Source organism: Drosophila albomicans, chromosome 3 (genome assembly GCF_009650485.2).
Source record: "Drosophila albomicans strain 15112-1751.03 chromosome 3, ASM965048v2, whole genome shotgun sequence".
Classification (NCBI taxonomy): domain Eukaryota; kingdom Metazoa; phylum Arthropoda; class Insecta; order Diptera; family Drosophilidae; genus Drosophila; species Drosophila albomicans.
This window is the reverse complement of record NC_047629.2, coordinates 24,684,626-24,709,498: the sequence shown is the minus strand read 5'-3', so window position 1 is coordinate 24,709,498 and position 24,873 is coordinate 24,684,626. Positions and strand designations below refer to the sequence as shown.

General features: G+C 36.0%; 1 protein-coding gene across 1 annotated transcript in view; it reads right to left on the bottom strand.

Moving 5' to 3' along the window:
- LOC117572344 (poly(rC)-binding protein 3) overlaps positions 1-24,873 on the bottom strand; it is a 121,367-nt gene that overhangs the window by 80,426 nt on the left and 16,068 nt on the right. The window lies entirely within an intron of this gene.

Genomic DNA, 24,873 nt, shown 5'->3' with positions numbered 1-24,873 from the left:
ACATTTCCTGCCGGCACAAAGTTATAATACCCTCCTACCCTATGGGTAGCGGGTATAAAAATGGTAAATTTGTTATTAGCTTAATTTATATGAATTGATTTCAAACGCTTTTGCCGAATGCTTTCTTAAAATCCTTTATTTAAATACAGAAATGAGGAAATAGAAATAATTTGTTCAATATTTAATTGAATTCGTTAAATTTATTGATCCAATTATACGTAAATTATTTCTGTGCTAAATAATATAACGATAGTAACCTTATTCCCTTTATATGTTAAGCAAATCAAATTAGTTTTGCACATTTACATATGTGTCAATCACATCTAGTACTAATTGAATTCTGTGTGTATTTTGGGAAAACATTGGCAGCAATAGCAGAAAGGCCTACATCAAGTTAAGTAGCTTCAAATTAAACAAACTCAAGTATGTACAATGAACAAGTATGCCAAAGCAATCTCATAAAAGCGCTCTAACTGTCTCTATTTAGTTTACTTTCTATCTCTCTCTCATTCTCTGGGTATTTATCTGTTTCTTTCACACACTCGCTAATCTATAGCATTGAAATGAAAAATGTAATCATTTGAGCAAAAATTGCTGCCAGTTGTTGCGCACAGTTGCTAAACAGTTTCCAGTTACCATTTACCCAGTTAGCTGAATCCAATCTAACAATCTGACGGATACTTTGCGAGTGAGTCTGTGTGTGTATCTGTGAGGGTGTGTGTGTGTTTGAACAGCACTTGAAATGCACATGAATGGAAAAGAACATTGCAACAATCGGGGAATCTGGTTAAAGTCATGTGCATTTTACACCCAACTGACTAATGGCACGTAACGATCGAAAGTATTTCACAGATACAAGATACGACACACACACACTCACACGCATACACATGCACACATCGCTCGAACGTTTAACGGTAAATAAAAGGCAAACAAAAAACAACGGCAGCAAAGTAAATAATTTAGTAGCAATAGCAACAGCGTTGCGAGTGAAACTCGAGAAAAACTCTTGGCATTTATTTGCAATTTTCGCATTTTAAGCCGATAAAATGCGAAACAGGACGTTAGATCCTCTGTGTGTGTGTGCGAGTGTATGTGTGTGTGTATGTGTGCACGTGTGTTCATGTGTGGATAGTAAATAAAATGACAAGCGTTTGACACAAGCACCGGAATATCCGTCAGCTTGGCGACGAAGCGAACGTTGCGCCCCCGTCCGGCCACGAGACACCAAAAAACAAGAAAGAAAACTACTGTGGAGTGTACTCGACTGTGCGATACTAGCTACACATTTTAAACAAACGCAAAGAAAAAAAATCGGTGATATCGTTCAAATTTGTCATTTAAAAAAATACTAAAATATTGCGAAAGTTTTATTTGGTATAACGTTATACTGCTACATTCAAAATACATCATATAATGCACAGTCTGGTATAAACTGTATACAGCTAAACTACTAAAATATACCCAAATCTTTATGTGGTATATCAATGTACTACCAAAAATATTTAAAAATATACCGAAGGCTATATTTGGTATATCGAAATGCTACTATTGTCAAAAATACCATTTAATTCAAAATATATTTGACTGTCATACTGCTGAAATACTAAAATATACCGAATACTATATCTATCGATATTATCCTATATTCTTAATATACCATTCCGCTAAAAATGCGAAGACATACCAAACATTCATAATATACAATAGAATAAAAAATATTAAAGATTCTTTACCGAAAGTAGTCGCAGATGCCTGCTGCAAATATTTCATATTGCCAGAAATTTATACTACCCTTTCACCTTATTAATAGCGGGTATGGAAACTTGTAGCGTGAGTCCTGTTGAGTCAACTCGACTGCGAGTCGAGTTGAGTTTAGAAAAATGTCCTCCTGTTGCTACAACTGTCCTGCCTGCTGTCCCGTTTGTCCCGTCTGTCCTGTTGTCTATGATGACTGCGTGTGCGATGTTTGCTTGCGTGTTATAGTTCCATTCATAATACAAAAGCATACGGGACTTGGCAGCCATCACAGCATCATTTCCTACGCCATTCTAAGAGTCCCTCTCTGTCTGTCTCCGTCTCTGTTTCTATCTGTATCTCTTTCTGTATGTCAACTACTATTTTAATATGTATTTGTATACGAGTGTAGGTGTAGGTGTGTGTGTGTGTGATTTACAGTTACGCTGATTGCTGGGATAATGCTAGTGCCGGCAAAAACTGAGCACTCGCAACGGAAGACTCAGAAAGCTGCAGCGCCAAAAACGGAAGCGAAACGCTGAAGGCAACCGGTAAGCGGATGTTAACTTAAAGGTATTAAGAAATTGAATCAAAGTGAAAATATTATAAAAACGAAACGAAAGAAAAAATCCAAAAACTAAAGCGAAATAAATGTAAGAGAACGTTGCGCTAAAATGTGCAACTAAAGGCGATTGCATTTGGCCCGTTGACTAAGTGCCGACGACTTTGAACTATGACGTTAGCTTTTAGTGTATTAAGAAATGTTCAAAAGCGCAACGAAAAGCAAAAAGAAAAGTAACATTGACAGTTGGAGTTGCTACTTACACAAGCAGGTGGCACTTGCCACTTACCACTCGCCTTTTGCTGCTTGCTACTTGCTACTTGCTACTGGAGTCAGCCACCATCAAAAGGCAACCAGCTACCAGCTAATACATAATAATGCAATTTTGCCAGGACAACGCGAGAACGACAGCGACAAGGACTCCGAACAAGGGATTCATTTGGCTTAGACAACGCAAGTATCAGGCATTAAGCGAACAGCAATAGCAAAAGCAACAGCAACAAAACAAAATAATGTCAAAAAGAATTCCAAGAAATATTGAATAAAATCAGACTAGTACATGGGAGAGAGAGAAACTAAGACTCAAGCTGCCTTGTGAAGGAGTAAGAAATGTCAAAGGCAAGCACAATACAATTTTTACAGATTAACAATTACGTTATAGAATTTCTATTGAATTTATGAACTTTCTGCGTATTTTAGAGATATTTTAGTTGTACTATATTTAAGTGAATATTATAAGAAATATATGTATAACATGCATAAATAAATTGTTCAATATATAAATGTATTCAATTGTGACAGGCAGAGAAGCTTAAGTTCAAATAAATAGTCAGTCATTAAGAAATTGTATAAATAAATTAAATTGTAAAACATTTATATTGAAATAAAGTATTTGTTCTGGCTGTCTGTCCGTACATATGATCACCCAGATCTCAGAGACTATAAGAGATAGAGATATAATTTTTTTCAGGCAGCACTTGTTATTTTTATACGCTGATCAAGATTGTAATTTTGAAGCAATAATAATAATTATAATCTTTATGATTCCTGAAAATTTGATCAGATACAAATTTTAGAAGTTATTTAAGAAATACTTTAGTATGAGAAAAAACTACTACTTCCTACAGGTATTAGATTTTTTAACTGAAAATCTGGTATATTTTATTCTCTATGGTATATTCTGAATGTAGTTCTATACCTTTGATATGCACTGACTGCACTGTTTTGCTTACATTAAAATTGGGTAGCAGGTATCTCACAACCTTAATTTCATATTTTTTGTAGCTTTCTTACTTGTTTCACATACAACAATAATATATTCATTGACAAATATATGCAGTAAATGATAAACAATCAATTTGAAGCATTCCCACAATTATTCCAAAATACACACTCGACTTAATCTCAACCCTTAACCGAGAACACTAACGGTTAACTAACTTTAAGTGTTACCAGCAACGTTTAGCTAAAGCAAATGATTATCGCAACTGGCACTTAATAAATAAAGTCGTCTATGTTTATGTAACTCCATTAGGTGTAAGTGCTCAGTACCTAAAACTGAGCTAAACCTATGGCTATCTAACAATTACATTTAGGCAAACATAACTGTTATGCCATATTTATAAGTCCCAAACCACAGCTGACCTGAATGTTCAAGAGTGTGTGTTTATATCTGTGTATCAGTGTGTGTGTATGTGTGTGTGTTTGTGTTTGTATTGTGCACTTAAACTCAATTTGTTGGCTATTTTTATTATAGATTTTCATATGCATTTTTATTTTGGCCATTTATTGCTGCCATGAGCCCAGCCCGAGTAAATGCCATAAGCGTATTAACGCAATTCAATTTGCCCTGTTTGCACAACAACAACAACAACAGCAAAAGGAACAACAATTGCAACAACAACAACAGCAACGTATACATAACAATGTAGGTGGCGCCACCTGCGTGAGAAGTATAGCAAAAAAGGCAGGTAAACGTATTAACTTCCGTTCACTTTTATAGGCACAAACAAACTCGCACACTCACACACACACTCTGTCACACACACTCACACACATATGCCAAAAACTCCATGATGTCCAGGAGTCGACGGCCAACAGCCACGTCCAATGGGCTATTATCATGCAGCAGCATGCGACGTGTCCTCATGCCTCTTTCAGCGTGTTGGCTAACAAAGTTGCTACAACAACTGCGACAACAACAACAACACCAACAGCCGAAGCACCAGCAACACAGCGACAGCAGTTTGAGAGCCTATGCGTACACTGAGAGAAACGAGGAAAAAGGAAGTGAGAGGTAGTGAAATTATCAAGACAGTTTTGTGAAAAACCTTGCTTTAATTAATGATATTATGAGAGTACTGTTTTTATACCCGCTACCCATAGGGTAGAAGGGTATTATAACTTTGTGCCGGCAGGAAATGTATGTAACAGGTAGAAGGAGGCATCTCCGACCCTATAAAGTATATATATTCTTGATCAGCGTCAACAGCCGAGACGATATAGCCATGTCCGTCTGTCCGTCCGTCCGTCTGTCCGTCTGTCCGTATGAACACCTAGATCTCAGAGACTATAAGAGATAAAGCTATAAATTTTTTTCGACAGCATTTGTTATGTTTGCACGCAGATCAAGTTTGTTTCAAATTTTTACCACGCCCACTTCCGCCCCGCAAATCAAAAAAATCGTATAACAAGCGTAATTTTGAAGCTAAAGTTGCGAATTTTGGTATATACTATAATTACTATAGTAGTTATGATTCCTGAAAATTTAATTTATTAAAGAAATACTTTTGTATGGGCAAAAACGCCTACTTACAAGGGGTCTTAGTTGCTTTGGCCGACAATCTGGTACATTGTGCCGTCTATGGTATATTTTGAATGGTGTGCTGTATCGGTATACCAAACATACCATTTGGTATATTTTTAGTATTTTTAATATTTTCGGTATATTTTAAAAATAATACCGCAATATTTTGCCCTTATTAAAAATGGGTAGCGGGTATCTCACAGTCGAGCACACTCGACTGTAACTTTCTTACTTGTTTCATTTACATCTTAGTGACGAAAAAATATATTTATTTATTCACTAATATACATACATATTTCAAGAATAATCAGTCAAAGTATATTTTGTAGTTAAGAAACAAGAGTTTAATTCAAAATACATATAAAATAAATGTACACCTTACATAGGATATTTTAAGAATTATGGCTCTAAGTTGAGAAATCGTAGATACAATTTTTAAATTTGATAAAATATCATAGAATATCAAAAAGAAGACCCTAAGAAGACCTCAACATTTGTTGCCTCTATTGTTGTTTTGTTGGATTTTGTCAAAAATATATTTCATGAACTTCTTTTGTATATCGTTATCACAGCTTTTTTTTATTTAAATGTTTGATAGTTATATATTTTTATAAAATAAGACGAAAATATTATTTTTGGATTATTTTTGACAGACTTGAATATTTTCAATAAACTAAGTACATTTCACTTATTATCCTTTCCAGAGAGCCAAAGGTATATAAGCTAATGTCAAAACCATGAAGATTTATTAGCAATAAAAGTTCTGGAAAAAATCAGTAAACTTCAGTGGCTTCTCCTTCATATTAACCAAGGCATTTTACATCACTTACATAAAAACTAATACAACATAAAAGTTAAATTTTGTTTGGGAACAATTCAATAATTGACTACACAAGACAGATTCGATTTAAATATATAATTTTTAAACAAAGGTTTTTTAAACTCTCTATGAAAAATGTCTGTATTTCGCTCACCTCAGGATATCGATCAAGAAATGTGAATAAATTTCCGTTAAAAGAAAATTTCACATAACACGTATTTGATTACACTTCTTCTGCTTTTTTTTCGGTGCACATCATATGCTAGGCCAGGTTGTAGGCAATATCAAGGGAAAAGCTTGAGAGCAAAACATTTGCTTGCCGGTGACGTGTAGTGTGATGTGCTTGTGCTCGTGCTTGTGATTCTGTTGTGTTGTGTTGTGCTTGTGTTGTGTTGTGTTATGTTATGCTGTGTAGTGAGTGGTGCTATGCGGTGGTGTACGGAGTCGGAGTCCTCGTGATCTGCCTTTGCAACTGACAGTTTGTTCAATTTTGCATTTGGATCTGCTGCTGCCCCACGCACATCGAGCTGGTCAGTTCTATGACTGGTCATTGGATGCTTCCACTGCTGCTGCTGCTGCTTCTATTGTTTTTATGGGTCAACAGCACAAAACGAAAAGCAAATGTTTGTTTGAGTTTTTCATTCTGTTTATTTTTTTGTTGGATTTGGCCATGTGTGTAGGAGGCTGGTAGCTTGCTTAAAAGGCGTATACGTGTTTGATTCTGTAAGGTGATTTGAATTGACGCAGGATTTAAATGGTTTTCCAATTTGAAAAGGGTTATGATTGGAGAATGCAGCTCAAAAAACTTGTTGTTGACGCCGCCCAACACAACATTGAGCAATTTCTATAGAAATTGTTTTGTACGTTCTTTTCTGTTTTGTTTTGGTTTTTAATTACGTGTCTATGTTACGTAAAATTGTCGAAGAAAATGCAAAACTAAATGTGTGTACGTGCTTTACCATAATGGGTTTAATTACATTTTATTGTCTTTGGATTTCATTTCAATTTCTATTGCATACTTTTTGGGGCAGCAAGAAATTGCTTTGTTTTAGTTCTAATTCGTTTGCAAAGAAGCTGTTGTTGTTTTTCCTGGAATTCACATATTTTATTTTGAAACTTAAAACAATTTAAGCTTTAAATCCGATTAAAGTGTTTTATGCTCATTCAAATACAACTAAATAAACTTTAAACTAATTTTCTTTGAATTAAGCAAAGCAAACTATATAAATGTTAATAGCAAAGCACAAATTGTCACACTATAGTTAGTAATTTATTTGAGCTGTCTGTTGAGTTGCGTATTCAGTTCAGTTTGTTAAAATTCTAAAGTAATTTTGGAGTAATCGCTGATTGAACTGCAGCGGAAGCAGAGAGTAACCAACGATGATGTCAAATGAAAATTGTCAAAAGTAAAGATTTAAATCAACTTATGAAAGCTTTCAGCTTTCAAACACACATACACACAAAGCGAGTGTGTGGTAACATGTCAACATAAACTTATCAGTCGACTTCCGGTGTATGCCACAAGACGACAACGAGGCAGGCAGGCATGGTAAAAGGGGTGTGATTGTGTGTAGCATTTGCCACAACGCAGCAAGCAAGGCAAGCAGAGGACAGGCCAGCCAATATCCTGCACAACATGGCAATACAATGCAAACAAACAGGCAACAGAAACTGGCACCTCCTGGCACAACGGCAGGACATGTAAACCAACTAATGAAACTGTCAACTGGCCACTCAGCCCACCGTCCACCCAAAGGGGGGTACATTGGCACACTTGGTATTGGTATCGTTTGTTGCCTACTCCTTTCACTTTTCAAATGCGCTTCACACACACACACACATGGATTGCTTGGACATTGTGATTAACCAACTGGCATGTACACACAGGCAACAGGCGGCAATGCAATGCAATGTAAAAAGAAAAAGGAAAAAGAGAATGTTCATTAAAAGACGTCAACACCAAATTGATTGCCCAGCCACAGCATTGGATTAGCACCGAAGGCTTAAAACTTATCAGCTGGGGGCCAGTTTTCAAGCTGACAATAATGAAACGTACCACAGATACCTGGTAGTAGACTAAAGAGAGAGAAGCGAGAGCACCATTGTCCAAATGGAAAATTCAATTTTCACAGACAATAGCTCAAAACAAAACAAAAAATCGAGAAAAGAGAAAAATTAATGGGAAAAACTGGGAATGGTCAGCGAACTGAGCGCTTGTTGGCTGATTGAAAATTGCATTTGAATTTAACTCGCAGATATTTTTAGCATTGTCATAATCGAAATGTGAACGCAGAATCGTTGAGTCAGTTATGAAAATGGGTTTTCCAGCCATTCACATATGTCTATTATGCATAAGCCGCCCAGCACAACACAGCCCAGTCCGCTTTCCTCTTCCTCTCCCCCCACCTCCACCCGCCAGCCTCAGTCATAACGGAACAGCTGCTTTTATGCTGTAGTACTCATCCAAAAAGTTCGCATCATGCCCTAACCAAATGGAAGATTGCCCTCAAATGTTAGCCAAGATGAAACGGCACAAAACATTTAACAGACTTTCGATTTCTTTCACGAGAGCATCTTTCTCGCTGTGTCGACAGCTAAACTAATTAGTTTTACTTGAGATAATTGTGCGAAAGCCTTGAGTCTTCTAACAGTCAATATCTGCATGAGCAGTTAATTGTCTTAAGTCCTTGGGATAATGGAGAATACAGTCATATGTATGTACATATGATCCAATAATTTACTTGTTATCTTTGGATAGATTGTAAATAAAACACTCATAAATAGAAATTCATGTGAAATATTATATATAATGATAATGAAAAAATATTTAAAAAAAAAAAGTATTTGTTATTATATAATTATATTATTTTATTGAAATTTTAAGAATAATATTGAAATAAAAGATTGTTATCTATATCTATCAAGAATACATATTTTGCAAGGTTGATACAAAATAAAATATTGTAAAATAAATTTTAAATTTTTTTTATACCCATTCTAGTTGATAATAATATAATTCACATCAAGACCTTTCATTTGAATGTGATGTGATTTAGTAAATATTATTTTTACCTATCTTTGGTAAGTGTTCTGAAAATATAACAGTATAAACATTAAATGTTATGATTTAACTTGCTATTAATACGAATTTAGCTAATTTTGTATGCTTTTATGTATTATGTAAGTACATTAAAATTATGCATTTATCACATGAATATTAACTTAGCTTTTTTCTTATACTCTCGGAGCTAATTTGGAACATCATTTCCACACAACTATAAAGTAAATCATATGTTATCTTTTGACATGCCGCCTGCATTTGTATATGTGACATTATGTCTGCTTCTCTTTTATTCGCATATCAAGAAGCCTGCATTGTTTGTTTGTGTAGTATAAAGAAAGTGTATTTCATTTCCTGTATGCTGCAGTTAAGTAAAAATAACCGCTCAACCTTTCGCGCATATGGAAATTTATGACAGGTGGCAATGGCTGCCTGGCAGGCAGAAGAAGAGAACAAGAGAAGAAGAGAAGAAGAGGAGCAGGGAAACTGCGAGAGGAAACAGAAGAAGAAAATACATGGTGAAAGGATGGTGAGTTCTTTGGGGGTCGTTGGCGGCATAACGGATGTGTACGGATATGTTTTGCCGCTTGAGTGAATGTTTGTATATGTGTTTTTATAAAATAAAAGAGTGGCTTTATATATGTTTACGTATGTCAGTGTGTATGTGTGTGTGTGTAAGTGTGCAGAAGCAACGAACGGAAGGTGGGCTGGTAACGGGTAACGGGTTTTTTGTTGGGTGGTTGAATCTGTCAACACGGCACTGACACAAACGTGCCAAAGAGACCCGCCCTACATCTCGCTCCCACATGTTTTGTCTCTCTCTCTCTCTCTTTTTCGCTCGTACACACATACACATACAGCGAGAGAGACAAACATCATTTGTTTGCACATGTTTGTTGCATGTGTTTGACGTTAACACGACACAATTAAGTCGCTCAAGTGCGCCTATGCACACACACACACACACACACACACATACAAACACATATGCACACGCACAGACTCACACACATGCATACATATGAATGCCATTATACATTTCAATTTTGAAGTGACATAAGAGCAGGAGTGTGAGAACGAGAGCAAGCTAGAACACAGCGCCTGACTGAGCTGCTGTCTAGCTCTCTCTCTCTCTCACTCTCACTTGCTCTGCTTGCATGCGTTGCGATAAGCGAAAGCGAGAACTTTCTTAATGAAATTTCAATTTATATGCCTGCAAATCCCCATATGCTGAGCGAATTTTGTGATATGTAAATTACATTTACATTTATGAAGTGTTTCTGCATTTTTTCATACTCGAATTAGACGCATTGTGCGCTTCTTTTGCTCCATTTTAATTGCGCATATTTTAATTACACGTCTGTGCGAAAGGATAACGTCTAAGCTCCCCTCTTCCCCACCCCTTCAGTGCTCAATGGTGCAGACAATTTTCATAATTTTTTGCACAATTTTTTTTTCCGTTTTTGCTTTGCTTGTTTGTAAGCCAAAAATTTGTTGTTCTCAAAAGCTTTAAATGGCATTGAAGCGAATGATGAAAAGCCTTTCCAGGAAAATGCGGGGGAAAGGAGGTGAGGCAAAGCTGCAGAATCGCAAATGAGCTTGAAATGCAAGTGAAAGTTGCCTTGAGACAGTTGGAAAGACAAGGCTGCTCACGGGTTGTGGTTGGGGGGATGGCTTAAGCAGCAGATGATCCAACGAACGAACCACTTTGAATCACTTGAGCAGATATCAAGCATTACCCGAGCTTAACATAATCAAGTGGCTTTTGCGAAATATGTTAAATACACTCTATTAATATGCTTTAGTATCTCCTCTGGGCTCGTTAAAACTTGTCATTTGCATTTCATCGCCATCATTTACACAGGTACACAACTTACATATATTTTATATTAACCGTCGAGTGTTTGCTTAGCGAGTCAAAGGACAAGAGTTCAGGGTGCAAAGTGTTACGGAGTTAAATTGAGTTCAAATAGAATTAGGTTAACGTCTCATTAACTGAATTACAATTCTATTAAGGTGCTGAAATTGTCAACCGATGCGCTTATAGAAAGCACTTTTAAGCCTGGAATTTTCATAGATCTCGAGTCTTTAGCAGCTACGGATATCAAGCCTTAAAGATTAATATTACACTATTACTTTTAAAAATAGGTAGCTTAATATTAAGCTATAATACTGAAAATCATCTGGATGCCGTATTTTCGTTAAAATATACTAAATAAAGACACCAAAAATATTAAATCAAAAAAGGGTGTTTAGTACACCGCTATATTCAAAATATACTATCGAGTAAAAATATACTATATTGTCAACCAATCAAGTTTTGGTATACACAAATTTTTTTTTTAGTTTAAGAGAGAGAGTTCAAGAATGTTTAATCAGAAATTCGTCGGCTTATTAAACTTTAAAAGTTTTTATTATAAAAATGTATATGAGAAGTAAAATAGAACTGAATATAATATAATTAATCTATCTTAAATTTGCTGCTCTCTTCATTAATAAAATTCAATAATACATTGCCTCTTCTTATGCTGCAAGAAATAAAAAAGTTACAAGTTACAACTGCTAATGAGAGACACAGTTAAGGCTAAATTTAAATGCCCAAAAGCATCAATACATGGAAAAAAATATTACTTGAACAGCATTCGAGTTCTTATCGGTCGTATTCCATGAATGCTTCGCAACTTTATGGGCGGAAATGGTAAAGCTTAGCAATTAGCAACCATTGCTGAACATACATTGTCATTTGAAGTCACATTTTCTGCACACAATTCTAATTAGCAACTCATTAGCCAGTCAGCAAATGCGACGCAATGTCGTGCTAAATACTAGACTATAGCATGGGGAAAGTGCAGGCTAATGTGGCACGTGGATTGACGCTTATCACAAAACTGCAGGCAACCTCACAGCTCTTCTTCCTACTCGCATTGAAAATGCCAGAAAATATACGAAGAGCATTCAGAGGCACATTTATTGTTTGGCAGCGCATATGAAATAAAAGTCATGGGTGAGGAATTGCCAGAGTTGCAAACAAAAAAAAAAAAAAAAAACAAAAACAAAAAAGAAGAAAGAAAAACCTCCATTTGCCCGATCCAAAGGCAAACCCGCAATAATGACATTCAGTGGCATTGTCATGCCAATGAATCAATGTATCAATGACTGCAGCAAAGTGAGCAGAGGGAGAGTGAGAGGAAGAGTGCGAGACAGAGCAGAGAACACTCAGAAGCGTCACTTGCTGCTGAGCCCCATTATCCGATAACCAGTATCGGATAATGTGGCTAAGAATGGCAAATGGTGAATGGGTATATGCAAATGGTGAACAAAGGGGGGCGGAGGGAAGACGAAGGTTTTTAACTGCACGTCTGCAATTTCCAATTATCGATAAATAAGTGAAGTGAAGAGTTGGCAAACTGTTCATTGTTTCTCGGCTTGTTGCCCCGTCATATAAAACTCATAAAATCAGCAGCTGTGCATCGTTGGCCAAGCAAATTAAAAAGAGAAATAAAATAAGAAATGGGAAACTATCCAGCAGATAGTGAAGATTAAACACTCTTACGGTTTCAGCAAGATTTTTATGCGATTGTCGATCGAAACTTTTAATTGCAATGAATTCAACTTTAGTATAAAATACATAAAAAGTGATTTTCTTTTATAAGGATGCTAAGAAATGGAAGTATATTTTTAAAGTATTAAATTTGGTTAGAAAATATATAAAATTAGATTGCATTGTTACAAACAAGGAGGAAAAAGAAAAAAGTTTTTAAAGCAAACATTTCTACAAAACGCATTCAAAGAGTAGTAAACATTCGAACTAAATATATTTTATATATTCTATTTTATTTAATAATGGAAAAAAATTAAAGATTATAAAGCCTACTTTTTAAGAAAAGGCTTTTAATAAAATTAGATGCATAAATTGCCAAAATTAAGTTCTTCAGACAATTGTCGAATTCATAATACAAAATTAAATATATAAAAATGAAATAAAACTATGCAAATAATGTGTACCTTACATGTAATTGAATTCGGTTAAAGTTTTACAATAATTTGATGGCAAATTTCCGATATGCGAAAACTTTCTAACCCCATCATCAATATCAATATCGATGAGAGTTCATTAGCTGCATACACTACCACTTGACATTACAAGCTGTGTGACAAAGTTGATTGTGTCCTTTAGCCAGGATGTATTTGAAACCAAAAAAAAAAAACAATGAAAAAAACGAACTGTTCGCTGCCGAACGAGTTGGAAAAAGTGAGCAGGACATTCTGGACGTGGACACAGGACATTGCCAAGTTGATAAACAAAGGCACAAACTTGGTCTGGGCGCCGTGTAGTTGTCCAGTCCGCTTCGCTCTGATGTGTAAAGTAGTCTGAGGTCCGAGGTTTGCACATGAGCAGACGTTTTAATTTTATCGAACGGATGACAGGCAGGACTCGAGGACAACAGGAGAACTGGACAGGCAAGCAGGCAGGCGAAGAACGGTTCCTCACAATTGAGCACGCTTCACAGCGCAAATAAGTTCGGTTTGCCAGAGTCTCCCCACATATATACACACACACTCTTCGTGCACATTACTCATTCGACCCATTGATAAACTGTATTAAAAATGGCAAAAGGACACGACCAGTTTCACATGCGCCAAAGCAAGCGCATTTCACAAGCCGATGCTCTTTAATTTAAATATGTTTCAATGCACAAAGCCAAATTAAAATGTATTTATAAAGTGCTCCAATGAGTATGTGTGTGTGTGTGTGAGTGTGTTTGTCCTTTGCATACATGTGAGCAACCCTTTTAATGGCTATTTTTATAAATATGGATTACCTTGCAAACAAATCCTCTAATAAGGATATGCCCGCTTAGCCTTTTTGTGCACTTGCTTCATTTACTGCAACAACAACAACAACAACGTCGACAGCGACGACAGCAACATTGTCATATATTTTCATTTGTCACACGCTAAAAGTGTAAACCACAGCAGCTGCCACAGCTTTAAGGACGACCGAAAGGACGCGGGGTAATTATGAAAAGTGCTGTCAGAATCGCTGAAGGGGATGAAAACAGATCAGGCTCTGGGTTGATGGGTTTTCGCGGTTCCAACAGTGTGAAGTTCTGGTTAAGAAAATTAACCAACAGAAAGAGAAAGTTTAGCTACAGATACGAGTACACATGTTGTACTCTACATGAAGACGAAAGCACATCCGCATTTCCCCTCTGAAACTCAATAACAATTAGAACTTTGAAGTTTCATTCAGCCTAAGGAGCATTCAACTGAATACAATTAGTGTACAAGACACTTCAAACTTGCTTCTCACAGATAATACAATAAATCTTGGGAATAATCAGAGCATCAACTCAACCAGAAAGTGCTTATCTAGGAAATGCCCTAAATCAATAACTTGGTAAAGACTTTAAATTAATGTTGTGTATTTCATTCTCAATGTAATTGTTATTGAATTGAATTTCATTGAATATTATGCAAACTTCTATTAAATATTAAAGGAGCATAAGACAGTACATAATAATATAATATTTATACAATAACATATTAGATTTGTATTTGAAAAAAGAAATTTGTGTGGTATTGTAAAACAAGTATCTTAAATGAATATGAATATAAATATTAGATATTAATATTACGAAACTAGTGCCAACGGGGGAAAAAAGATAATTAAAAATATCTATTGAAGAATATGTTACATTAATTTCATACCAAACATTACAAATAAATCATTCTAAATGTAGATTTATTTCCTTTCTTATTCCTTTATTAAAATCGAATTTAAACCTACTTTTGTAAATAAATATATTTGTCAGTACTTTATTTCTATTAATCAATTTCCTCCAATTTGAAAACCACAATATTTAAAATGTTATCCTCTCTTCCCAATAAGTATAATAAAGTTTATGAATTTATGACGATTACTCAATATTAAAGAGCAAGAACTTCTCCATATTCCAATCCATTTAGTAAATTTGATTAAAATTATAAATAATCTGCAAATTTGCAATGAATATAAAAACGTTCATTAATTTGCTTAAGTATAAATAGAATGAACTTCTGCGTATTTCAATCCTTTTAAAATTTCCTTGAATTTGTAATAAAGGGCACATCGACGAGTCTCAATTCAATGTGGCACACAAATGAACAATCCCCATGGCCAGACGACTGAAAGTCTGCTGGCAATACAATAAAAGAGCTGCCGTATCGATAAGTCCAACTGAGAACTTCAATTAGCGCAGTTAACCAGCAAAAGTAGCCACAATTAGCACAAAATAAAGGATGCTGCTGCTCCACACAGCGAACACCGAACACACATTGAATGGCTCACTTAAAGCCAGTCAGAGCAACGCAATCTGCAATTCCGAAGTGACTAAGGCCGATAACGATGATGATGATGATGATGATGATGACGATGTTGACGCACTGTGGATAAACACAGCTGTGAATTGAAGAGAAGACGGGAGAAAGGGCGAAGCAGCAGGCGACAGCAATCAAAATGGAGCGACCAAAACCGGAGGTTAACACATTTTCCAGTTTGCTCAACCTCATAATCAGCAAAAATGCCAGCAGAGTGAACTCCATATCCCAACCCCAAAAAAATCCCTTATCCCCACTCCCCATCCCCCGCCGAAATACAAACGCAGCGCCAGTCCAGTTACAGTCACACTCACAGAGAGTTTCAGTTCCCAGTTTGACTCGTTTTTCCTACCGAAAAGCTCTCTTGGTCGCTGCGTTGAGACGTGTAAAGCAGCCGCAGAGCTCCCAATTACAGCAACAACAAGAAGAGGGGCAGCGAGAGGAGGAAGGAGGAAGAGGAAGAACCTCAGTGGCAGTAACGCCCAGCAAACAGCTTCATGGCCGTTTAGGTTAATTTCCCTTTGATGATGATGATGGCATGTTTTGCGCGACCATTCAGGCATGCAATGGACTTGCTCACTCTCCAGTTCCAGCTACAGCTACAGCTCCCGTTCACAGGGCACCAAGTGGGCGTGGCATGGCACATACACACACACCGCCCACACGCCGAGAGTAAATGAATGCGCTTCGCGCTGTGTGCGCTTCAATAGTTTTCAAACCAAACTTCTCCGCACCCGCCGCCTTACTCCTTCCTCCATCTTTTAACGCCAACTGCATACTCTGAGCGAAGGAAATGAGCTGGTGTAAGTCGAGCATGTCTCGAAAACTGGGCAAACTTTTGGGCATGCAAAGCAAACTTCAGTTCTCTCTCTCCCTCTCTTTCTCTCTGGCAATCTCAATATTTATGCTCAAAATAAAATGTAGAATAAAAATAAAGAAAAAATTGAGCTGCGTTTTAGTAATCATGCTTACATTTCCTTAACTCGACTCGGCTTTTTTTTTAAATAATAAATTTGTATGTATATCAGCATTTACTTTTTGCTGCCTAGGTAATTTGCTTGCCGCTAGACGACCGACGTCCGACGTCCGTCGACCGCCTCAGTAAAAAGGCAAATTCAGCGAGAAAAATTGAATTAGAGTCGGAATTTAAATAGAGAAAGAAAAGGCCCAGCAGAAAGAAAAAATCAGCAGTTCGGTTGCCTCTTTGGTGGTTTTTTCCTTCTTATTTTTATTTGCGTCTTGTTTAGCTAGCTGTATTATGATGTTTTCTTTTTAATGATTGCCAACGCAGCTCAAGCGAAAATAAAGCTGAATTAAATACGATTGCCATTTGCTTGAGGGATTTTTTTTTTGTTTGTTTGCTGCCGCCTAAAAGCACGCTTTGAAATTATTTCATTAAAGAAATATGCTGCTGACAAAGAACCCTTTCCCAGATTTAATTTGTAGTTAAAGAAAGCCTCAGTCAAGGAGTGTTTAATAATATTGAATATAATTTGCAATAAAAATTTAAGAAATAGTTGAGAATTACTTTGAAGATGGATTTGTATTTGCTTCTTCAAGTAGTTTTATTATTTTCCAGGTAGAAATTGTAATCATAGTTTTACAGATTATATGTGGTATTTACTTAATAATTATATTATTTTATTATATTATTTATTTATAAAATTAAAAAATGACTATTTTAGATATATTTTTTGCTTATAAAGCACAGACTTTGTTGAGTTTTTTTTTTTTTTGGAATAAACTACAAAACTATATAAAACTTGACTAGCAACTTCAATCAATATAAAAACATTGCGGTTTCAGTTTTATTAGGTATTGGGAAATAAAATACTAAAGGTATATTTAAAGCACTGTATTTAGAATGACATATATTAAATTCTGACATGTTTAGAGTTCAAGGATATATTTATTTAATTAATTGGAATAATTAAACATTAAAAGCTTAGTGATACTTTGTGTTTCAATAACATTTAATTTATTTATTTCAATTTAATTGTAATTTTAATTTGAAATATGCTCTTCAATATAAACAAATATAAATTTAAAAAAAAAAAACTTTATTTATTTTTATAAAAATCCAATTATAAATGAATATATTCTTGTACTTAATTAACAATAAAATATGGGTAAACAAATTAGACTATCAACAAAATGAAATATTATTATCATTGTTTTGCTAAAACTTGAAGTCACAAAGTGATTGATAGACAGGACTTACACATTTAATATCTTTTACGCCTTTCAATCAAAAATACAATATTGCAAATTAGAGTTGAAAACTGACGTAGACAGACAGAGAGAGAGAGACACACACAAACAAACGCATAACATACACTTAGGCAGACATAACTGTAAAATCTCATTTTCTGCTAAGTGAAGCCAAAGAAACCAGTTTCAGAAATAAACATGTGCAAGTCTATCTCTTATGAGTTACCTGAGCTAAAGCCCAGGCCAAAAATTTGTTCAGCCCCAAAGCACTTTATGATTACAGCGCATCATCAAACTCAATTTAGATCCCCCCTCTCCACACAGCGACAGCGACAGCATCCCCGCTAAAATACACACACACACAGCAGAGGAGAGGAGAGAGAGACAGAGAAACCACTTTACGCCACACTGATATCGACTAAAATCTCCACTGCGGAAATATTGAAATCTAAAAAGCAAATAATTTAATTCGCTTAAACTTTCGTACGAAACGAGGCGGCTGGCTGCCCAAAAGGGGGATGGTGGGAGGAATGAAGAATGGGAAATGGAGTAGCAAAAGACGAAGTAGACACATAGACAAACGCCGCTGTCGGCTCACATCCGGGCAGGCAGGAAGATGGTGAATGGCGAATACTGAATGAGGGACGGGACAAAACCGGGAACTTGTGTGGCAGGACGTGCGCTGCCGCTGCCGCTGTTGCTGCTGTTGCTGTAGCCGCCATCAAATTTGAATTCAGCGTTGTTAAATGGCGTGGCGAGAAGGGGAGAGTGGCGGGAGATGGGGCTGCTGCCGCTGCTGCACTGGTCTGGGCCTGTCACGCATTACCAACCACTCGAAAAGCCAAACCAAGCCAAGCCAAGCCGAGACCGAGACCGAGGCCGACACTCGACACTCGGCGTTTTTAGCGCAAGCTGTCACAAGGCTCGGCATAAACGCACGGCGCGTACACTCAGAAAAAATATATTCTTAAATCAACGCTGCTTCGGTCTACCTTTTTTTAGAACAATTTATTCTTATATTTTCTGATGTTTTCTAAAAAATATAAACTATCCTTATAATTAAAGCTCAAAATAAACCTTAAATCAAGAATTAACTATATTTCAAGCTACATTCTGATCATTGATTGATTTATACATTAAGTAAACTTTACAACCTATAAAAATTTGAATATAAAGTATGAATGAGCGAATGTTGTAATTGCCTCCCTATTAAAATTGACCCTAAAGTCTGGTGCTGCCATTGAAAGCAAAGATTCTGTGATAAACGCTGAAATAATAGTAATAAATAATAAAAAAAAAAATAAAATTCAACATTTTTTTATTTTCATAACCTTTTTTTTTATTCATTTAAGAACATATCGTTCTTACAATAATTCCAAAACTTGTTTAAAGTGTTCGGAAAATTCTTAAACCAATACTTTTAAGAAGGTTGAAATTCATTTCTGTCAAAAATTTTCACTCTCGTTAAATTCTACAATTTCTCAATAACAAATAAACCTTGATTTTTCTCTCAGTGTACAGAGCAGGCTGTGAGAATAGAGGTAGTAGTCGGTTCCCGGACAGGGACAGCAAAGCACACACACAGCAGCAGCAGCAAAAGCGACATCAGCATGTCTCCGTATCCTTGTCCCGTGTCTCTGCTGTCTCATTTGCTTTCAATTTTTATTTGCCGTGTTACAAGCGAGAACAACAACAACAACAACAGCAGCAGAAGCAGCGGCAACGGCAACGGCAACAAAGTTGAAGTTGCCGTGAGGCATTTGACGCGTCGCCATCGCAAGCTTCCTAAATGTTTTTTTTGCGTGGCATTGAGAGACGGCGAATAGCGGACGCGTCAAGGAAGTGGAAGACGAGGGCACAGTCTGTGGCTGCGGCATTGTTAGCACTTTTTGGACAGGAGGCGGCGACGATGGCAGTGGCGGCTGCTGTGGCACAGCTTCACTTGAGCAGATAATTTTCACTGTTGTGTTGATAATGATGATGTGCAAATTTCATAGGTTTGGCTTTTTTCATTTCTTTTTTGTAAGCACATACCCTGCACACATAAAGTCAAAGAAGCAGGCATTTTGCTATCCCAAAGAGATTGAATTTGTTGGAGCATAAGATTTGAGATTTAGTTAATTTATGATTTTTTATATGAATACTATTATATAGTTTAAGTTTACCGCTACATATTTGCCAGCAATTTAAAATATAATATTAAATAAGAAATCTAAGAAAAAATAAACTTGAACATTAAGTAAGATTTCTTAGGCGATGGGAAGAAATTATGATTTATATATCTTAAATGTTAAATTTGTATTAAGAATAAGCTGCTATTTTAATACATTACAATTTCGAAATTGTTTTTCCAAATAATGCATAGTTCAAAAGTGGGCAATGATCTCATTTATTTCTGTATGATTATTTACGAAATTCTATTGTCTAAATTTTATCTCATTTCTATGCCTCAGCAAAGAACAAATTTAATACAATTATTCTCAGCAATAAATTACAGAATATCTTAAAGTCTCCCAATCAATTGTTGCTCAGTTTTTTTGTTGTCAAAATACGCGAGACGTGTGCAAATTTATATTTTTTTAACATAGTTGGTCCATGACATTCCTGGCTTAGGTATTCTCAAAGTGGGCAATTAAAAATCGTCAAAGTTTATGAAGGTTCTTAAGTCACGAAGGTGTGTGTGTGTGTGGCTGTGAGTGTGGTCATGAATAGCAAAGTAGGTCGCTGAACAGATTTACAGTAGCAGCATTTTTTATGGACATTTCGCTATGTAAATGTCGTGTGAAGCGATGTGAAAATACTAGGATATATTCAGGAGCTTATAAAAATGAAGCTTAAGTAGGCTTATAAATACGCATTCTACGGGATTTGCGGTCATATCTCAAGTATAATAGAAAAATTGCATTTCGCGGAATTGTGACTTAGGGCAAATTATACTAAAGAAAACGAAACTAATGTTAAAGAAGGTAAAACAATAATTAATAATAATACATTTATACAGGAATCCCACTAACAGTTGATAAAATTAAGTAAAGACTGTACTCCATAATAATAATAATTAAATTAGTACAAAATTGAAAAAAATCACAGAGATTGAAGCAAAGTAAATTAAAGACAATACCCAACATCACTTTAATGTTTTACATTTAATCGAAAAGCAAATTGAAATTGTAAAGTGTAAAATGTAAAAGTTGCCTGTTGATTGCACATAACAGAATGAACAACCCTCGTTAAATGCTTGTGTATACTAATAGTATAATATCGTTTTCTGTCATCTTGACTTTACGATTTGCCTATTCAAATTTCCTTGACGCTGACAGCAGCTGACATTTTCTGTCGCTTCAAAAATTGTTCACACCACCCAGTCAGTGTCCAGAACTTCTATATAGAGTCGTATATATAGTATGTATGTATGTATATAACATAGTAGTGTCTGGCATCCTTCCGCCAGCTGAAATCTGTTTACATACCATCACGATTGTGGAGTGGGAACGATGGGCAGGATGCCCAAATTTTATGCCCCAAGCTAAGCGATGGCCACCGCTTGCTGCATTTCAAATCAGTTTAGTTTGCATGTCCTTTGGCGCATAACAAAAAGAAATTGAATTTGGGTTTGGGCTTGAGCTTGAGCTTGGGTTTGTTGGCGAAGACACTTTGAAGTCCCATTTTACATGGCCAACACAAACAAAACACACACACACACAAAATGTAAAACAAAAATAAAACGAAAACGAAACGAATCGAAAATAACAGGATACTCTAAAGACGTTTAAGGACACCTATCCAATTGGTATCCCTATCGATTTGCTATTGCCTCAGATTTCCGACTTTCTACATTTGATTGACTCAACTAACTGACTGACTTCGACTTTGTTGTGTTTGTGTTTGTTGCTCTTGTTCTTGTTCTTATTCGTTCCTTGGCTACTGATTGACTGATTGCCAGAGTTCTTTCGCTCTCATCTCTCATCTGTCTGTCTGTCTGTCTGTCTGAGTTTCTCTGTTTTCTGTCTGGCTGTCAAGTTGCGACCATTTTCCTTTCCTCTGACAAACGCAATACAAACAACAATTTGCTTTTTTTTCACACCGAGCCAGTTCGCTGGCCAAGTTAAAAGCTTTCGTGATAATCACAGTTAAATGTCAATTTTAATCTAGAATACACAACTAAATGGGTCATCGCAATGGCATCACTTAAAGCGACAATCTGTCACATAGGAAATGTGTTAAGCTGCAGGATTATACAATGCTATTTAATTTTAGTATAAACTTTATTTCAAACTTGTACGAAAAGTGTATTCTTGAATGAATGATTGATAATCATTAAATAACTACAGTCGAGTGTTTTCAAAAAAAGAAAAAAATAAAGTATTATTCTTCAAATAAACGCAATAAATATATTGAAAACTAATTAAAGTATACCAAAATCTACATTTAATATATCGGTATATTACGACATTCAAAATATACTATAGGGTACTAAATATACCAAATTATCAATCAAAGCAGCTTAGACTCTTTTGCAGCAGCTGTTTTTATTATTACAATTACTTCATATTTTTATTTGATTTCCTATAGGCCCAAAGTTTTAACACGCTTTTACCCTTCCTAATAGCGGTTGTAAAAGTTATAGCAAGAGTATCCAGTCAACTTATTTTTTGCTTCCATTTTTATTTGATCACCCAAATTAATTTCAATTTCCATTCTTAAGTATTCCCGTTTCATTCGCTACTCTTAACTGTTGTTTCCATTCTTAAGTCATTTCAACTTCAAAGCCAAGTTTGTTTGTTGCATACGACAACAAACACTCTCATTACTCATTTAAAGTGCGCTTAAGTTCACTTATTGTTTTTTGCCGGCTCCCAGGAGTCCAAAATACGCCCTCGACTAAATTGAAAAAAGAAATTTTCGTTTTTTTTTTTTTTTTAATTTTACAAGACTTTGGCGCTATCTCGTTCTCGCTCTCGCTCGCGCTCTTGGGAGCGTGCGCTTAATATGCAAATTACTTCGTTTCTAATTAAAATAACTGTGCACTGCTTTTGGTTTTTGGCTCGTTTCGAAAACACATTTTTGGCTGACTTTGTGTGTCTGCTGCTGCGCCAACATCCCCCGCCCCCGCAGCCGCTCAATCCCCTAATCACCCCCAGTACAGACATGGCGCGTTATTCATGTTCTAGTCTCTTACATCGCGCAAACACATACGCGAAGAGCAGAGGACGCAGAGCACTACCTGACGGCGAGCTGGGGTTATGAAGTCTGGGGCTCTTTGGGGCTTTAGCTTTGGGATCTATTAGCGCTAACATTGCAGCTGCCGCCTGCCAAATCCTCCATTCCCTCCTCCCACTGCACTGCCACGCCCCCTTGACATTTTGGCCTGAGTAACATCTTTGCCACAAAGGTGTGTGGCGTACACATTTTTTTTTTTTTTTTGGGTCTGTCGCGCGCGCGTTTTAAATTACAAAATATTTTCCGTTAGAGTTGCTTTTGGTTGGCGATATGCGGCAATTATAAAGGGCTATGCACAGTTTTTGGTATTACGAGTACATGCCACAAGCGGGGCGGGGTAGGGCGGCTCGGAAGGAGGGGAGGGGATGGGCATCAAATTTAAGCAGCGTTCTGATTATTTTCATTTCTGTTTTTTTTTTGTGTGTTGTCTGCCAAATTCTCTACAAGGCTGCGCTTTAATGAGGTTGTAATGAGTTTGGGCCACGGGTGTTGCCAGTTTGTTAGCTGCGCGTGGGAAGCGCGTGTAATTGTGATGAGGATTAAGAGCTCATTATGTACGAGAACAGAAGGATATTAGTAATATAAAGGCGCTCAACTGAAGCACTTTAGCATAATTGCAAATGGGTAACAGTTTATACTTATTTAAAAAGGCATAATATTTAAAGTGATAGACACATATTCCATTCGATTTATCATCATGAATGCAATGAAGGTGATGGATAAAAAATATTAAGAGAAAATTAAATTAATGTAGATTTTAAGATTTTAAAAATAGAAAAATGCATAATAATAAAGATGGACACAAATGGACAACAAATTTACAAATAGCTACATATAAAAATACATTAAAAATACTTATTAAAGTTATGGAAAATGAAGAATTCGTACCATAATATAATATCACAAGGACTAGAAAAAAATCCCATTAGAACCAAGGCAACTATTTAAGATTACATTATTCTTAGGGAAATCGCTTCCGCTCAATTACACCTCAATTTTATTTCGCGGTGCCAAAACTCATATCAGCTTCACAAATCTAGGGCTAATCAATTAAATTCAAATGAATAATTCGTACCATAATATCACAGTTTAAAATGCATATCAAAGAACCTCATATTTAATACTTATTTATATTCAAGTTAGAGCCCTGAAGTGTATGCAACAAATAAAAAGTGGTTGCAAAACTTTGAAATACGTCTGATAACAAAATACAAACACATATTGTATATTCTTTCTGCAATAATTTGATGGCAAGCATTTTGTTATTTACTGCAAATTGATTTGTGCTTTATTCAATGTTATTCTCTTCTTGTATGTACATACATATTTTATGCATTAGTTTCTATGATAACAAAAATCCAAATATTATCTTTGCACACACATTGCTCGTAAAAGTTGCAACTTCATGTTGATTTTTAAAATATTTTTCAACTTGATGGAAATCAACAGTGACTTCGATTCGCAATTCAATTCGGCCAACTATGTGGAGCTTAATTAAAATTGCAATTTGCAGTTTGCAGCTCTAGAAAAAAAACACATAGAGAGAGAGACAGAGAGAGCCGGAGAATGAGTGAAATGGAAAAAGATTTTCCAATTAATCTAAGTAATTAAAGTAAAAGACCAAATACGAGCATCGAGACCACATGTCTGGCAATCCCTGACAAAAGCTGCAAAAGCCCCAAAACATCTGCAACAAATCAATTTGCAGGAACTTTTCTATTGTGTTTGCAACTATTTTTATTGGTCGCTTTTGGCCTTACTCGGCTTTGCCATTTTAGCCAAAAAGTCTGGACGGCAAACTCACTCACCCACCCACCCATACACACATACACACAAACACACAAACGCACAAGGATGTTAGTTTATCGATTTACTTTTCCGATAAATTTTCAAAAGCATAGCGCACAAAATGATTGCAACAACAAGAAGAACAACCACCAATAATAAAACGAGAAGCGGGCGGCGGAACAAAACTGAACTAAATTGAAGTGGCTGCCTAACCCATAACCATGTGGCAACCCAAGTGTAGGGTGTCTTGTGTCTGATATCAAAGGACTTTAAATCAAAATTCAATTACACTTTTCATTGATGCTCTC